A 5,700-nucleotide genomic window follows, 5' to 3' on the forward strand; every position below is an offset into this window, starting at 1 on the left:
TGAATTATCGAAATATATAATATAGGCCTATAAATATATATATAAACTGTTATTTGACCACAGTTTACCTTTTGACCTTCAAATGTGACCTTAAAAGTCAATTTTCATGTTGGCAACCGAGTGATTCTGAAACGTTTGTCTATGCATGCAACTTCTGCCGTGGTTGCAAGCTTTTAACAAAAAAATGTCATCAAAAGTTTTTTCTTGGCTGGCTAGCTTTTCTTGCCTGGCTGACTAGAAGTGTGAACAGGGTTTATATAGGCCAAAAACAATTTCGCTATTTGGAGTGCTCCCCAGCACGGAATGTGGTATGTATCCTCTGGGAATAGTGAAGATCATGTGCATAAATCTTGGCTTGAGATATGAGTGGGTGTTGCCGAGATATGAGCTCAATTCCTGTTTTGCGTCTTCGCCGCCAACTTTGATTGACTCCTGTTCGAAGACGGTTCAATCAATTGTTCCTATAATTTCAGGGTAGATCTATATGCCAGTCTGGAGATTGCCTGAAAAACTGTGACAACCGGACAAAAATTGTGTGCAGAGCGCCATTTTTATTGATTTTTTTTACAAAATTCACAATGGCAAGAAACTTTCCACTGTCCTACATTTTGTCATAGGGTGCGACTCTGCTTGGTCCAAGGATAACGTGTAGTGTACACCATTTTGGTTGCGATACATGTGGGCGTTGCCCTAACTTCCCGTTTGGTGTCTTCAATGTGGCCAAACACACCTTTTCGCCAATTGTAGTAAAAATAGCATACACTATACTATACTATACTATACTATACTATACTATACTATACTATACTACAGTGTTTCCCAACCACTGTGCCGCGGCACACTAGTGTGTTTGTTTTTGTTTTTGTGTTTATTTGATTGCTATTCAAGACACTTTTATAAGAATGACTATATTGTTAGGCGGCTATTATAATTTGTTTTCATTATTTCATATTTTTTGGTTGGTGGTGTGCCTCGAGATTTTTTCAAGGGAAAAAGTGTGCCCTGGCTCAAAAAAGGTTGGGAAACAATACTATACTATACTACTACACTTCACAATACTATACTACACCACAGAATACTATACTCTATACTGCACTGTACTGCATAGTGTGTAGTACCCGTAGAAGAGATAGATGAAGATCACCAGGGCTCCGAAGGACAGGAGGATCGAGGCCAGGATGAGGTTGTTGGTGCCATCTGATGTTTTGGGAAGACATCAAAGCAACATGGTTAGACACACTTCTTTATAAAATAAATTATAAAATAAATTACAATATTACATCCTATTGTTACATTCCAAGACATGCATTTTATTTATACCGGACATTTGAGCATTTGTTTAGCTCAGCATACTGACATTTACATCTTAAAAGCCTCTCCAATACATGGGTTCTCAGTGTTTATCAACACAATGTTATGAGGAGGGGCAAGACACTGGTAGCCAACCACGTGAGCTAATTTTTTGACCGACAGCGGTTTCCAACAGTCAAAGGTTGAGTTGTGCGCAGCTAGGTTCCCGCGGTCAGGTTATAAACAAAATTTACAACCCATGTATTAGGGGAGGGGGGACATGGGAGACCAGGTGAATTTGTGGAGGTTTGTGACAGTTTGCTCCTGCAGACAGATTTCACTGTTACCAGCTTAATTGCTGCTGTCTCTCTTATTTGGTTCATTTAGATTAGTTGTACAATTTGTTTTAATTGAATTTTAATTGGTTTTACAATGGCCATCTATGGGCATGTCCAAATATGTTCTTAAAAATATAAATAAATAAATACAATTTTATAAATAAAAAAATTGCTTATTTTCGTAAGACTCTGTCACCATCTCTGTGGGGGACACTCATTGGCTGTCGACCTGACGAAGACTCAGTAAAATCACTCCTAATAGGACGAGCTGCGCTGAGGGTGGGGATGCCCACTTGCCTAAGACAGCGGTCCAAAGGCGCAAAGCTCACTTTTTGCTCTCTTCGGCTGACTGACACTTGTTCGACCGACTAGGTTTTACTGTCCAACTCAAATTGCTCTAGGTGCAGCTTTAATGAGCGCCTGGTTTCGGCGGAAATCAGGACTCTTTAACCGAAGAAGGAGGATTCTACTCGCCGAAAATCAAAGAATTGTCTGGAATCATCAAGGTAACGCTGAGTCACTGACTAGCCGCTAAGCCTGCTAAGTCTTGCTAGCGTGTAACCTTAGCTTGTAGCTAGCCTGCCACACCGCCTAGATCTACAATGGCTACTTCTACTTCGTTTCCGAAGAAAAAGGATAAAGGACCATGCGACTTCCCCGCCGACTGTGGATTATCTATCCCCCGCGACGACCCGCACACCTTATGCATTCTATGCCTCGGCCTGCGCCATGCCCGTGAGGCTCTCATCGGTGTCAACAGCTGGATGCAACTTTGTTGCATTTGCATTGTTGAGGAATTGGTAGCCTAATTGATGATGGGTATTTCACACGTGGTGGAGAGCATGCATTCAAAAGCGCATAGATTAGAGATGCGCGCTGATGCTTTATTCGCTGTCTAAAATGGCTACGTGATAAATCTATTCTGTACACAGTGCTTTTTAAAGTCATTCTAAAAGTTTTGCGAGGGCCTTCACTATTTGCCTCATCTTTGAACTTGGATAAAATACACCCCCCTCTGAATCCATTCTTTTTTTCAGAGCATTTGAGTGTCATTTTTGAGCAATGTTTCAAGTGAAAGTGAAAAGTGAAAGCCCATTGGGAAACTCCCTCTCCCATTGTCACTCCACAGCATACTGCACACAACGAAATTGCATTTATGCCTCACCCGTGCAAGCCCCTAATTATGTCACATTAGAAAGACTATATTTGCAGGGTAAAATATCTCTGCTTATTTGGTCATTACATTAACTGTTGAGCATGCCATTCATAGGCCTATGTATGCCTAATGTGCAGGGAAATTATTCAGGACAATGCTTTCAGAAGTAGCAAAAATGCTACCTGCTTCTCCGATGAGATATCAGAAGGGAGAGTGTGTGCATGTGTGTGGGTGTGGTGAGAGATACTGAAACATGGGCGATGCCTGCAAGCATACCCGTCAACTTTTAGCAACGAAACGAACGGGATATATCCCAGAATCAACTCAAAAATAAGGAAACTTTCAATATGTTAACCCTTTCACCGCAATTGGGTGTGAATGCATTTAGGGGGAATGGTGCGTGTGGCCTATTTGGTAGAGCTGATTTCCTGTTGTTTCCTGTGGTTATCAATTGAGTGCAGCAACTCGCAGGCCTTCTTTCAGAGATATTTTCTTTCAGACATGCTTAGGCTCACTTAAATGCATTGTGTGAGCTGTAGGCTTGTAATAATATGTTGTATTGCATTATTGTAGCAAAAACAGTCTGCAGAAATGCCAGAAGAATACAGTGTCCGACCTTTCTTTTGGACGATATGAAAATAAGGGATATTTTCAGGAAAATGACAATAAAGGAAGGCAGTGGGAAATAAGTCGAAATGAGGGAGTTTCCCAGGGAGGGTTCACAGATATGTTTTCAAGCACTTAAATTTAGAATGCTGGATAGACAAAGCAGAAAGCAAACATATCTCCTACAAATAGGTCACAGTCACATTTTCAGGAAACCAATGTAGGTTTCAAACCGCCTACAGAAGTACTCAGGGGTGATAGTGAAAAAAAATCCTGAGCCTGAACTTTTTCCCCTGCTCTAACGACGACGACAAGATACTGCATAGTGACGTAACGTAGGTCTATTTTGACACATTATTCAAACATTTAGTAGCCTGTGTATGACCATTATTCAAGCCTGATCGTAGAAGAAAACCCTGAACTTGTAACATTTTCTGAGATAAGAATAACCTAATGGCTAATTATTATCAATGTTTTTATTTTTGCAAACTGTCAAGCCTGAAATCAGGCATGGAGCCTGAATACTATCAACCATGACTACTGCTTTACAGTGCAAAGTTGCAAAGTCTAATACTAAATGTTTTCACAAACCCATCATCAGGTTCATGTCCTCTGGCTTTCTCTTTATTTCTTTCTTGCTTTCTTTCTTTCATACATGTACATACACTATCAATAGAGAAGTTACCTATACTGTGGCATAGTCACCTGTGACACATTTGACATTTAAGTATATGGCTAGAAAGAGCAGCATATCTAAATTTACTCTACTTTATTTACACACTGTATTAGTGACCACTTCCTGAGACGTCTGCAAATGTCTCTCCATCATCGAAGTGATTGCTCGGTTTTGTTGAAAAAATAACGTGGTGGTCAAAGCCTGACAAAGTGGTGAAAATATGATGTAGACTGACAAACAATGGGCACTACTTGCAAACAGATGACTGAGATTTTAGTGAAAGACATTAGAAGTCTATGTACTACAAAAAATGCATGCAGGCGACGTCAGATGACCTGGCTTCCGGTGAGAAACCTAGAGATGCAAATTCAGACTGCTAAACTGCAATTGGAGAAGATCGGAGCCAGATGCAGAGGTGTCAAAAGTAAAAGTACTTTTGTGATGTAATTACAACACTAGCACATGGTATTACATAGCTGTTACACCATTTACTCTATTATAACAAATGGGATAGATAGACTGTGTTGTTACTGAAAAACACTGAAAACGTATCAAGGACCTACCACAAACTTGATCCAACCAGTGCACAGTTAGCTGATCGTAAGACGAGTACACAGGTCTACTGTTTACTCAGATAATTTAATTGTGTGGGAGGGAAACTGCTTCTTTTTTTTAAACTTTTATACTTTTGACGCCTCTGCCCAGATGAGGCCTACTGTACACCGACGACAACACACACACAGCAGGTCTGGTATCGCAATAGCTGGTGGGCTTTAAATTAGGTGTGGTGAGGTGTAGATCAGTCTTTTGTGAGGTGTAGTGTGCAGAGTGGTCTTTGTGGTGTTAAAGGATGACCATGAATCATTGGCCTTCAATAGTCAAGGAGCTTGTGTGTAAAAATACAAAGTGATCTTTGTGACATCGTAAGGCATTTTCTGCCACATGTGAGGTGAGCATGAGTAAATAGTTGGTTGTGGTGTTCTGGGGTTCATTTCTCAAAAGAGAAGTTGTTTAGCCTGGGAACTCCCATACTGCCTTAAGTTCTACACAATCGTTTCGATCTGAAAGACAATCTCACTTGTGATTAGGTCTGGTGGTAACCAGGCAAGAAGTTGTTAGCCTGTTAGCAACTTCGGTAGTTGCCAATGGGAAAATGCATTGAAAACAACAAAGTAGCTAATGTAGTAAGCAACTTTGGTTTTGAGAAATCTCAACATGCAAGAGATTACTGACCTCTGACTACCAGTATGACATGATGTTGGATGTTTCCTGTTGGGTAGATGCTGATTTCACAGATGTAATGACCAGAGTCATTTTTGTGCAGATCTAATAGTTCCAATCGGAACTCTGTCTCATTTTTCAGGTTTTGAAAGATGCTTAGTCCTCCAGTAAAATTTGGTGATTTGTGCTTCCCAAATGTTGGGTTGTGGACGATCATAATCTCCTTATAATCTTTTATCTGCCGCTGCCATTGCATCTGGCTAAGGGAACCTTGGTCTGGATTAACACACGGCAAGCTGACGTTCTCTCCCAGTCCAGCTGAGATGGTGGGCACAGATGATCTTGAACGGGAATTCACACCTGGTCAACAGTCATGGGAAATAGGAGGTGTCACCACAAAATGAAAAGACAAA

This window comes from Engraulis encrasicolus, chromosome 7, assembly GCF_034702125.1.
Source record: "Engraulis encrasicolus isolate BLACKSEA-1 chromosome 7, IST_EnEncr_1.0, whole genome shotgun sequence".
Lineage (NCBI taxonomy): Eukaryota > Metazoa > Chordata > Actinopteri > Clupeiformes > Engraulidae > Engraulis > Engraulis encrasicolus.